The sequence below is a fragment of the Rhamphochromis longiceps genome, linkage group LG2 (genome assembly GCF_057381845.1).
Source record: "Rhamphochromis longiceps isolate RC_006_pf linkage group LG2, R_longiceps_female_GT1.1, whole genome shotgun sequence".
Lineage (NCBI taxonomy): Eukaryota > Metazoa > Chordata > Actinopteri > Cichliformes > Cichlidae > Rhamphochromis > Rhamphochromis longiceps.
The window spans coordinates 26,666,891-26,679,810 of NC_140558.1; the positions used below are offsets into that span (position 1 = coordinate 26,666,891).

Genomic DNA, 12,920 nt, shown 5'->3' on the forward strand with positions numbered 1-12,920 from the left:
GACAGGCGGGAAAAAAACAAAACAATTAGGGCTCTCACGAGGTGACAAGACATCCTAGAAACTTATTATTTGTCAAGTCATTCACATGTTTCTTTTTCACTGGTAAGATGGACACCAGAAGGGGCATTGTTGAACTCTGAAAAAGCAGAGCTGGGATCAGAGGAACACCTCATTCCCCCCCAAAAAATCAAAACAAAACGAAATCACAGGGGTTTCAATCCTGGGGAACATTTCAGCTTTGTAAATTTTGATTTTGCCATCACTCCAAAACAAATTTGTGTGCAATCATGGCACTGAAATTAGAAAAATTTGTTTTTTGTTTTGTTTTTTATGAAAACAAAAGAGCTGCAACATCTGCTTCTAGAACAATTTTTCATTTCACTGCAGACAATCTACAATCCTGGCAATGAGCAGTTTTCAACTAATTTCCCCTCAATAAACAGTCTAGATGAAAAGATACAGCCTGAGGAAAAAGGCAGTACGAATTTTCTTCCGAAACTTTTGTGAACTCCTCGTGGGTAGTAAATGCCATATCTGGCCTTTGAAGTCAATATTTCACTTTGTGCTCAAATTAACTTTGTTTTCAAATTCGCTTGACCCAAAGCAGCCGAAGAAATGTTGACTGTGAGCTCTGGAAAATTACAAGTGGAGAGTGGAAGATTTTTGTTTTGTCACGCGTTAAAAAGAAAAGAGCTACAGATGTCGTCAGGAAATAGTTTTTGTTGTGCTTGGCTTTTAAACCCTCTGAAAACTAAAGTAAATCCTGAGGATATCTGTGAATCCAAGTTAGATTACGAGAACCTTGTTTGTTATTTATTTAGATTTTAGCTGCTGAAATTGATCTCCCAGCCTCATCGGTGTGATGGGGTGTTCCTATCAAGTGTTGACGCAACATTAACTGTTATTGAAAGTTTAGCAGTACTCTTTCATTTATTTTGGTGTTGCGCTACTTGTACATGTGCATAAAGGCAAAGACAAAACCAGAAAGACAACCATTTGTATGTAAAACACTGCAAAACTGCTAAATAGCGTAGCCCATCCAAATGGGATTTCAAGGCCTTTTAGGTCACTCGCAGCTGACACTTTTATAGCTATGTGATTAAAGCAATAAAAATAACATTATGACTGACATAAGCTATATTAACAAGAGCAACATGTTGCTTTACCTTTTCAGTGGCGATGTTCACCTTGCAGCATGGCTGCACTATTTGCACTACTGCAAATAAAAAAATCTTAAGGTGTGACAAAGAAATCCCAATCGTACTTTCTTTGCATTAAAAAAGTTTTATTTGTGTAAGGCCTCAAGGTTTCTGGAGGTCTACAAGTCCCCCCTGTGACCACTTAGGCTGGCCACTTGGATTTAAAACAAGGAACCTTAAAAAAATGTTCTGTTTAAGTCTTAGGATAAACCCGGCTACCAGGTAATATGCTGCAAGTCTGAGGTAGACACCATCCCCGGGGTTAGGGTTAAGGCCTCATACTACTTGCAACCATCTGGCACTTACCAGTCACTAAGGAAAAGTGTGTATTCCTGGCTCGTTGGTGAGTGGTTCAATTCACTTTTATTTATATAGCACCAAATCACAACAACAGTTGCCTCACGGTGGTTTATACTGTAATGTTGGAGCTTGATGGAGGCTACCCATATGGAAAAGAAATAGTAAAAACTTATATGTGATTACTCATGAAAGTGGCCACTTTCTCATTACTTTCGTACATTTTCATTATATAATTTTTCAAGGGATCTTATATCTGTTTTCACTCTTATATGCTTTTCATACAAGTTTCACACAAGACAGATACAAACTTTATAAGATTTATATATATCTTTTCCATATGGGTACTGACAGTCCCTCTCTCATCTTTAAATGATGACATGTGAACCCTGTTTCCGGGTCCAAACTACTCTGCGTTTATTAAAGCTGTTGTGTTTTTAACATGTTTTAATGCTTTGTATCTTGTTCTATTTAATCTGAACAAGCCCCTAAAAGCAGTCAGTGATCACTGTCGGCTTCTCTGGGTTTTTATTACCACTGTTTATTTTAAAGCTCGGTTTTTAAAACCTTACGATGTAACTACAGACTTAGACTTAGAACTTTTTGTCATTTTACAGTTGCTTGCACAATGAAATTATGTAACAAGACCACAAGGTGTGAAAGTAAAAGACAATATACAAAACACTATGTATACCAAGAACACCATGTACACTAGAATATACTAAATCATAAATAAGGGTGGAAGGGCTATGGAAGTTGCACATCTGCCAAAATATTGCACAAAAAAGACATCAACATAATAAATGCCAAATAGCAGCAACAGAATACTAATATGATTGTATGGAAGACAACTGCTCAAACTCTGAATTTGCATTAAAGTCTGTTGGTTTTGCACCTGATGGATCTGAGCCTTTTTCCAGGATTATCTCAGTTGTTCTCCTGACTGAAGTTTGTCCGTTTACAACATCCTGCCATGCAATAACATTTGTCCCTAACCATTGGGAACCCTCACGTTAACTTTTATCAAATGGAAAAAAGTTAGCGTTCATCTTCCTGCTTCACTGTGTTTATATTATGCTAACCATAGCCGTGTAGCTTGCCACCATGTATATACCAACTAGTCCAACTTCAGTAACCCTACAAACGTCACTGCTATTTAGTTTTCTGTCTTCATTTATGTTGGAAGTGGTGGCAGAGCTGTACGTTTTAATTTTTTCAGAAATCCCTCTGTCAGAACATGCTATACCATGTTTAGAAACTACCAAGCTAACTCCCTGCTAACTTCTAACTCATAAATTCTGTTTTCATTGATGCCTGGATGTTAAACTTAATTGTTACACCTGGTAGAGCAGGAATGCTGATCATTTTATTAAAGATGAAAGAATTTAGAGTTTGTAGCTTTCAGTGATGCCGCAGTGTTCGTTTGACTTTGGGACCTGAAGCGGAGTGTGGATCCGGAAACGACTAATGACTCGGACTTAAAGACTGGATTGCAAAGAAAGTGGAAAAAAATGTGTATTCCATGTCCACTTGCTAGCATGAAGTTGGTTGCAAACAGGTTACACGGAAAATCTTCTTGTGATTGCTTTCTTAGCTAGTGGGTTGCTGGAGTCTCCCATAATTTACATCGAAGATATCATCATCGACTGTGTGACTGAGGACTTTGCTTGTTCAGCTTTGAATTCTGGGATGAGACAACAGAGCTACTATCCATAACATGTAACTGCAAATTCTCCATCTTTCCACTAGTCCAGAACACAGCACCCTCACTCAAAATTCATAAACTGATTTGGAACAGAGTAAACGAAATACAGTGTGAAAATGTTCCTAAAAACAAAGTTTCCTTCCAGCACCCCAATAACTGTGCATTTGTTATCACTGTTGCTAATTTGTAGTCTTAAACATGTCGTGGTTTTATCAAATTTAATTTATTCACCTCCTTGTAATTAGGGTCATGGCAGAGGCATGTCAGATGTTTTGCTGATTTTATTTTCAACTTTAATAAGCCAAAACCCAAACTATTTGCATGCACCGCGTGTTTCTTCCTCCTTGATAGGTGTATTTAAATCTGTGTTTACTCATTCCAGCCTCATCATCTGTGCTTTCCTTGTTATGAGTCCTGTGAGACTGCTGCAAACATAAAGCAAAACACGTCGCAGAGTCAGTGCAGGCTTCTGCGTGTTCTCCTTCAGGGATCCTGCCTGCCTTTCTCATCTCTGCTCCACGGCCGCTGACCACATTAACACTCGCAGGTGTAACCTACGGCGAGCCCCAGTTAAGCCCGTCAGCCAGCTGCCACCACGGTGAATGCTGTCTCAGTGGTGCTGGGCTTTAATAGATGATAATCACAGCAGGACGTAGGAGGGCACATCAACACGATTTTAATAGCTTCAGATGGATGTGTCTGTCTGTAGAGCAGGACGAGGAAAAGAGACAGCGACATAAGCACCTACTCACTCTGACTCTGAGGTGACCTTCTCCATAGAGACAGGGAAATGTCATCTCAATTAGGCCAATCACATGCTCTGTTTCTGTCACGGCTGGCCCAAGGAACGCTCTGAGGAGTTTTGACAGCTGGATGCTAAGAGCTCAAATTGCTCCATTAGAAACATTTTGATTTGAAACATATATAAATCTAAAAGTGATCCCTGATGTCACAGGTTAAACATACCGGCTTTGTAAGTGGCTGGCAGCAGCATGCTCCCATTCATCCCGTCTATAGGTGGTCCCATTTATTTACGTCTGGAGAGAGGCTTTAAAATGAGGCGATTGCAAATAAACTGAAACTCTAAGTGCATGTATTTAACCATGTTTAAACAAACTAGTGTAGGCCAAGAGAGGGAGGAAGAAAAAATGAATCTCTGCATGTGACACCAACCGGCAAGAGAGACTTTCATTTAAATCATTCAGGTGCCCTGTCATTGCATTTCTAATTTTAGTTTTAATCAGCGAGCTGATATATCTGCATTGTTAAATCAGAAACCTCATATACCTGTTAAGCCGGATCGTTAATCAAGTGATAATCATTCCAATATTCATTTTCTCCCTGGCATGAAAAAAGCCTCCCAGATACTTAGATATGTACACATGAGCACACACGCGCACGCGCGCACACGCACGCTTTTCCTCTCTCGCTAACACAAACATACACAGAGACGCGCTCACTCAAATCAGAGCTTTTCACCCTCACATGGCCTATTAAACAACACGTAATGGTGACCTTGGTTTCGCATAGAATATGAAATAAGCCGGGCTATTATTTCATTAATGCAGAGAACGTGTAGCCCTTCAAGCACTTTAGTTTCTGCCTTAACATTTAACCGTTCTTTATTGCTTGCTGACTAGGCTCAAGACAGCAAGGTCAATTACCAAGGGTTCCCCTCAGAAGGTGCTTTACCTGCCTCATCATTTTGCATACAGTCTTCAAAAAGTGACCATAACGACCCCTGTAAACGCCAAGCGGAGGGATCAAAGAGCTCATCGCTTGTTTTGACACACTACTGTTTTGTGATTTTTATTATTTTTTATTATTTTTGGCCAGTGCTGGGGAATAAAAATAAGCAGGGAGAGTGCTGTAAAAAGGTTTAACATCTTAGCGTGTTAAAATATTCCGCGTGTGACTCGAACAGAGGGTCACTACATGAAAAATGTTATAGACCACGTTATTTAAGGCTTCCGGAGAAGAATAGCAGCTTCCCCCTCAAGCAACATTTGAGGGAGACTAGGAGCTGTGTCTGCAGCTGGCACTGCAGTTTAAGTGCGTCCAGAGCAGAGGATTGTAAACAGCAAACACCCATCAAATTATTTGTATAGCCCCCCCTTAATGACACCGGGCGACACATCACTAATCCACCCTCTTCTCACCACCTCTCTCAAAATGCGTGCACGCGCACACAGGAACGTCACACACAAGTTGCCTCATAAATTTCTCACCTTGCACCATCTAAAGTAATCATACGGGGCCATGCATGACACACTCCCCCCAACACCCCTTCGGCCTCACACCCCTGTACTGACAGAACCTTAATCAAAGGTCACACCAGAGAGAGGGAGGGGAAAGAAATGCACCGCTCTAATTGTTACATGCCTAATTTAGTAGAACATTGCATAAGCTTTGGGCTGTTGTCTGCCATTGATTTATGTTATTGCAGCCCTATTGACTTTCACAACAGTATTCAGTGAGCTATTCCCTTCTAATGTTTACTACACTGGATCTGGCTATTACATCATAGACAATAACTTAAACAGCAATGTACCTACATGATAGGAGATGTTGCAAGATAAAAATGTTTGTCTCACTGGAAGCAGAACTGCCAGAGACCCCCTCATGCCTATGTAATGTAATGCTTCCAAAAAGGAATGATATTAGACGAATTTTTCATCTATTGTCCTCAGACAACTACATCTGGCTCCTGCCACCCTACCCCAAGGCATTTGCTATACGAATTTGAAAAGCACACTCAGCTGACAGTTGCTTTTTTCCCCTTTTCTTTTTCCTGCTTGCGAATGCGCCATACACCCTGGAAACTAATTAACTGGACATTTACTTCTGTCGAGAGCCAGCGACTAAATGCCCAAAGTTCAGCTTCTCCGAACTCAAAAAGAAATCAGTCTTAAGCTGCCGTTAACAAAAATGTCACCTATGAAAAGCAAGGGTTTAATATGCGTCTCTGCTCACATTTATATGCGCACCATTCACAGCTTGAAACAACTTAATGGACTTTTAAGTAAAGAGAAGGCTTTACAAAAAAAAGACTGCACGCAATCCTTGAATTTTAATGTTTATTTTTCACGGGTGGTCTTGAAACACTCCTAAAATTTCCCATTTCTCTCTCTCGCTCTTTTTTGTTTGCTTTTGATGGGAGCCGCTGATTATTTTGCACATTTTCATTTGAACTTAACGAGGTCAGATGTGCACGCGAGGCTCGACGATGCTGCGAGGAAGATGGAGGTGAGGATGAATGAAGCAGGATATTGACTAAGATGCAACTTCCTGAATGAAAATAAAGAAATAAATGCCGCACTATTGATTTACTATTTAAGATTCCCATCGAACTTAACGCTTCCTACCTTGACACTAAAAGGGTGAGGACTTGGAAAATAGATGGAAATCCACTCAGGCTGAGTTCTGCCAGGTGGAAGCGCTATTCAATGCAGCATCTCAAACACAGATAGCTCGCTTTGACAGCGCTAAACATAACCCTCCACTCCCCCACCACCGCCACCCGCCCTGTTCAACACTCGATGACAAACATCCCTGGAGTCGAGCTTGTTGGCCCTGACTTCACCTGCTGCTGTTCTGATTGTGTTTGAGCAGGCCGCAGTGTTAGCTCAGCCTCTCACAACCCACTGAGAGCTACATCCTTTCTTACAGGATGCGGAAACGTTTCTTTATCCTCCTCTTGAACTTTATGTTACATTTGTATGACTAACAAATATCCCTTTTTTGCAGAAAGCTCCCCACCCCACTCTAAACATGAATTGTGAAAGCAGCTCAGCAGCAGATCTGCACAATGAAGTCTCACCCCCGGTAATTTGCCTCAGGCTCCATGTGGTTTCAATCATTGTCAATCATTTAGTTTAATGCACTTCGGAAGACTGAAGAGGACCCGTGTCACCGCTCCGAGCTGCGCAGCCTCCTACCTCTTCTCTGAGCCGAAAGATAAAAAACAACAAACATGCACTCTAAATTGGTTCCTCTGAATATAATTACTATTCTCCGGGTAATTCCCCAACCACGCCCCCCCCTTTCCCTTTTCTTTTTTCCCCCTCTTCCATCTTTGCTCTCTTCAGATGTGCTCATTTGAATAGGAAGCAGGAATCATGTCCCTTTAATATATGATGTGTTTTCTTTCTTGGACAGTATTATGGAGCCCTTACAGAATAGTTGTAGGAATAAAAACGTCACTGAACATAACGCCCCGATATACTGTAGGACCGTAGACACTGACTATGCTAATGAACAGTCAGTGCAGCCTCATTATGAGCCGTGGAGAGAGCTCGTTTTTCTTGGCTATTTTCCCAATGAAGTATTGCTTGAGGTGGGAAACTGGGCAGAGGTCTATGGTGTGTGGATTGTAAAAGAAGGAAAAAAGAAATAGGGTAAATGAAGAGCGAGCGATCGTTAGTTGGTGTGATTTATATATATATTAAAGGTCGAAGTGTGTGTGCGTGTTTCGTGCATGCGTTGGCTATTTCGGTTTACCAGCTCTTGACAAATGAACAGCAAATTAGTTGTCTGTGGGCATTTTATGGACGTAATTATGGCTTGAGTTTCCCCGCCACTCCAGGGACCTCACGTGGTTTAAACTTAATTCCCATCCAGTTCAGAAGTGGGAAAACAGACATCCTGTGTATCCCTTTTATTTTTTCTTTAATGTGATGCACATGGCTAATAAATTAGATGAGTATGTATAACAATTTTATGCACAACTTTTCCAATTTTTTTTAATGTAATAAGCTCAGGGTCCTGAGACAAAAACTGAGCACGCCAATTAAGACACTCATCTTCTCCCTCTCTTCATCTTCTTCTGTTTTTTTTTTTTTTTGGCTTTTTGCTACAGCCTCTTCTTCTCTCCTGATTATTTCTGATGCTGCAATCTCCTAGTCCTACCCCCCATTCCCCATCAGCATCTCAACCTCGTAATTAGCCGGCATTAATTAGATGCACTGGCATAATTGTTAATCATTGGTTACGCTGGAAACATCTTGGAGAATGAACAGAATGCCAAGTAAGGCACAAGGAGAAAAAAGGGAAAAAGGAAACACAACTTTGTAGCAGTGAGAGCGGGAAAGATAGACAGAGAGGTGGAAGATTGTGTGTAGATGGGAAAGCCTCAAAGAAAATGCAATCCAATGTGATTAATTCCCCAAGACCTCAGTTTCCCTACTTAAGCCCGTGGAGATGGCAGCAGCAGTGAGATGAGGTTGGTAATTCATTAATGGATCTGAGTCCTGATATTATTACTGCACGCACTCCAGAGGATGGTTTTGAGAGTTAAAACAAAGCTCGAAACCAAGCTAAGTCGTGGATTATAAACACTCATAAAGGCCACCGCGACGGATCGCTAAACTAGAAAGTCATGGGGATAGTTTGCTTATGGAGTCCCCTCGGCTCGCGGGCGCTGACTGCACCACTGCCTGTCCATCTCCGATTACCGTCTAATCGAATTCAGCCTCATGTCTGGCTGCTCCCGTGGGTCTGCTCTCGCGGTCGACTTCTGTGATAAAACATAAAAACAAGACACCGCCATTTCATTGTGGAACAAGTCAAAGGGGACGTCGGAGACCTGCATCGCCTCTCTTTAGTTATCTGTCTTTCTTTTGCTCCTTTTTATGTGCTCGTTTGCATTTTCCTCTCTGCGTTTGTCTCTCCTCCTCGCCCCGTCTGCCAGCGTGTTGAGGACGGCGGCAGAGTTTGGAAGTAGTCGACTGAGCTTTGGCTGTGTCATCAGGAGTCAGGCCGGCATCTTGCAGAGGTTACGTGGCTCATTCTTTATTCTCCGTGTCAACTGCCCGTAAATGTTTATAGCTTTGTGGTAAGACCTCAGCTATTCAAATTATCTTGTCACAATGCATCCCTGAGCAGGAATAAAGCCCTCCTTTATGGGAAACTGTAAACAGTCGCTGTGTGCTTCATGGGGAACAATACCCATTTATAAGAGTCCAGCAGAGGCCATGTCCAAAGGGGACAGTAAACTTTTCTCTGTGTTTTTTTCTTCCTGCAGCTTTCCCCTTTCTTCCTCCCTCCTCTGTTTTTTCCTGCCTTTTTCACCCTCCTTTCCCAGGGCTTGGCTGAGATCAGGCCGGGCTTTAATGAGAGCTGCTGCCTCAGTCTGAGCCCTCCTCTCTATGCAGCTCCATGAGCCTCGTAATCCGCCATCGATCCTTCCGTGAGTTGTTGCTGTCAGCTTTCTGAAATAACAGAAAGAAAAACAAAACGCCATTCCAATTAGTCCAGGTTATAATTGGGTATTATTACAGTGCTGGAGCAGGACTTGGCAGAGCGAGACACATGTCATCGTCCCCCTTCCCACCCCACCCCTCGCAGCAAAGCCCCTCCGAGAGGTCGGGAGTGACACGGTGCCCTTCTTGCCAGCCCACATCCTGACCTTCTTGCCAGCTCATATCCACAAGCAGAAAAGCTCTCGCTGCCACAGCTCACGACACAGAGCTGTAAGCACTCCATTTAAATGTGACTGTAATCCTAATTACACACGGACAACCGTTCGGTAAGAGATTGCTTCCTTGCTTTTATATAAACGTGTACCTCTAAAGAAATGGACTTTGCTTGGCAGAATGTCTGCTGACTTGCTCAAAAAAGCTCAAGGACAGTGGAGGGAGATAACCACTCCAAGGAGGAGCAGTGTTACAATATGCCTCTCAAAGCTTTTGTCCCATCAGTCTGTCTCACCTTTGAGTAACACCTTTGTCGCCAGACAACTTCTGATTCTTTGCTCTGCCTTCACGGTGCTGAAGTTGCACAATGGAGTGAATCTGAATAACAAAGAGGGGCAGTTAACGAATGAACCTCACATTCATTTTCCTCGGATAATAGCCGCGCAGGCTAATATGTGGTATCATTCATTTATTAGGCTTTTTTCTACAATAAACGCCAGTGAATCCTGGTCGGTGCTGCTATTTTTAAAAAAGGACCGTTTATCACCCCTGAAAAATATGAGAAATCAGACAAAATTGTTTCAGCAAAAAATAGGAGTAATTTTGCAAAGTTTGAAACCAAACTGATTTTGCAGTTTGCTTGAATTTCATCTCAGATTCCAGGAAAAATAATCCTCAGAATAGTTGAATTACTGGACGAAGCCAGAAAAAAACAAACGCACGGCCTTCCAGGATCCAAAGCCAGTGAAAATAAGTAACATTTGGTACAAAAACTCACAAGTGTTAGAGAGGCTTAAATGAGTCTTCACACTCCTCTCTGAAGTGTATTCAGAGAATTGAATTACACCCCTCTGGAGAGACGGAGTGGAGAGAGGAGAGCGTGGGGGTGGAGGGGGGGCAAGAGACAGAGACGGAAAAAAATGGAGACACTGAGCGAAACTGGAGTTTGCTTTGCGTTGTGTGGCTAACAATGTGGAAATACAGTTTTCTGGCACTGAAAAGAGCAAACACCAGGAGTATCAGCTCACAATCGAGCCGAGGCTGGCGGTGTTACTGTACCGTGCGTTGCTATGGCAACAGCTAAACCAAGTGATGATGTGAGGTAGCCTGATTGTCACAAACACGGTCACCGAGACCTGGCTGTCAAGCTGCTCGGGTGGAGAGGAAGAGGGGGGTGAAAGCACTCAGAGCACTTACAGAGGCTGTTCTTTTCCCTCGGTTTACCGTAGCCTTATCCCTCCAACTGCCAAGCCCGGCTTCGTGAAGGAAAGGCCGACTACTCCACACTTTTATGCCATGTCTGAAGCAACCTGTGTAAATCTGTGTGGGCTGTTTGAAGCGCCTCTGATTTGTAGCATCAGGTCTTCTGAGACTTTGATGTCAGAGAAACGGGGGGGGGGGAGTAGCGAGTGCAGTGTAGCTGTGCCATTAAAAATAGTTTTCCTGACTTTAATGTGCTGATTAATTATTCTGTGTGAAAAAAGAGCCTTTCTGTTTCCTTCTCAGTAGCTATGGAGCCGCAGACCATGAAGGTGTTTAATAAAAAACAAGGGAGCGACTGATGATCTTTGTCCCTGCTGTCCCAGGGGGAGGTAGGCGATGGGCAGCGGCCACCTGCTACTGGGAGCACTGCACTTTACTGGTGCCATGAAAAGACAGAGGCAGCTCTCCACAGGCCAATCAAACTATACTAACAGCTGGCCAGCTGCCCTCCTCAGCCATGCTCTCTTTCCATCTCTGTCTCTCTGTCTCAGTTTGTCCCTTTCTCTGTGCATCTTTCACTCAACCCCCGCCACAGTCCTTTCTCATCAACCAGTGGTATGATAGCACCGCAGAGGAGCATCTCCGTCGCTCTACTCCCTTGGCTACAAATATTTACTGTGGTGTCCTGATTTATTCTGGGTTAATTAGTGAAAGTTAAATAGCTATCATCGGCATGATTCTGAAAAAACACAAACTCGGACATGCACGCACACATGTGTGCTGACAACTGGCTGTCTCACACAAGCTCGACGCCAGCTACTGACCTGCCCTCTAGCCCCCAAAGGCATAATGTGGTTTATTATAGACATGTGAAGACTTAATTAGATGTGTATAATGCATGCCGTCCAGGGACTGCTTGCTGTAGTGCTGTATAAAACCCAGGCTGTGTTTAAAACTGGCTGTGTTAACAGTCTGCATTAGTAAATCTCTTTGTGTTGTGTTAGTGACGAGAGGCAGCTTGGTGGTACTGCTTGTGCCTCATTATGACAGACATATGTGGCTTTACTAGCAAAGAGAGGAAGAGTAGTAGGGAACACTTCAGACACACATCTTCTGTTTTTGAATAATTGGCTCTCTATACAGTAAGGAAAACTGAACTGTATGAGAATCTATAAGTAATGAGCGTTATCATAAAACAAATACAACCTGACACACCTTCTGGCTCACTATTTGACAACTCCAGCAGCGACAGCTGCCACATCTGAATATGTGTAGAATCTCTTTCCTTCAATCCCAGCTCACAAAGAAGTTTCTGCATCTCTGGCAAATCATTTGGCCAGGCTCTGTGCCCCTGCCCTGGAGAAAGCCGTAAAGATTAGCCGTTAGATTACAATCTTTACTACAAACAGTCTTTCCAAGGGAGAGTGGGTGAAAGAGCAGGCCAAAGCTGTGCCGATGAGGGAGATTAGCCCAGGCCTAAACAAGAGGGACAAAACAAATCCACTCAAATGAAGAGGCCGGTCACACAAAGGGAAGAGGTGGGAGACTGTGTAAAAAATGGAGGGATGTTGTTGACTCTGGGAAATGTTTATGGCTTGCAGTGGGCATAAAACTTGAGTCAGAGCTTTTGTGAACAGAAACAAAAAGAGAGGGAATCAATAAATCCATGCAGGTTCACAGTAACACCAGATTCTCTGACATTTGTCACAGGCATTATTGGCCTTTTGGACAGCACTATGACCCTGGGTCACATCGCTGACCCTTTGTTCATCTCTGTCATCGGAAACGTGCAGAAGCCACACAAAGTGCAGACTGTCATAGAAACAAATGTTTCCTCTAGGTGTTCTTCCATGTTTTATGTTTTATAGAATTTCCATAAATCCCACGGCAAGACCTAAGCAATCTGTTAGCCTATCTCACTTCTCACTCAGAGCTCGCTATTCTTGCAGCCCCAAGCTCAGTTGTTCCTCCTAAAGTAGGACACAAATTCATTTTGCCACATACAGCCCAGTGTGACCAGTAAAATGGCTGCGTAATAACTTGCCCCCATAATTTCCCCCCCTTCCTTTTAGTATGAACAGATGGTGACCGGTCTGAGATGTC

At 42.9% G+C, this 12,920-nt stretch overlaps 1 long non-coding RNA gene across 1 annotated transcript; it reads right to left on the bottom strand.

Annotated features, from left to right (window-relative positions):
- Window positions 1-7,276: 7,276 nt before the first annotated feature.
- On the bottom strand, window positions 7,277-12,344 carry LOC146677320 (uncharacterized). Its single transcript, XR_014907550.1, has 3 exons — window positions 12,033-12,344; window positions 9,910-9,992; window positions 7,277-9,410 (listed from the first exon to the last, which is right to left on the bottom strand). It is a non-coding gene; the product is annotated as an uncharacterized LOC146677320 (long non-coding RNA).
- Between the last annotated feature and the right edge of the window lie 576 nt (window positions 12,345-12,920).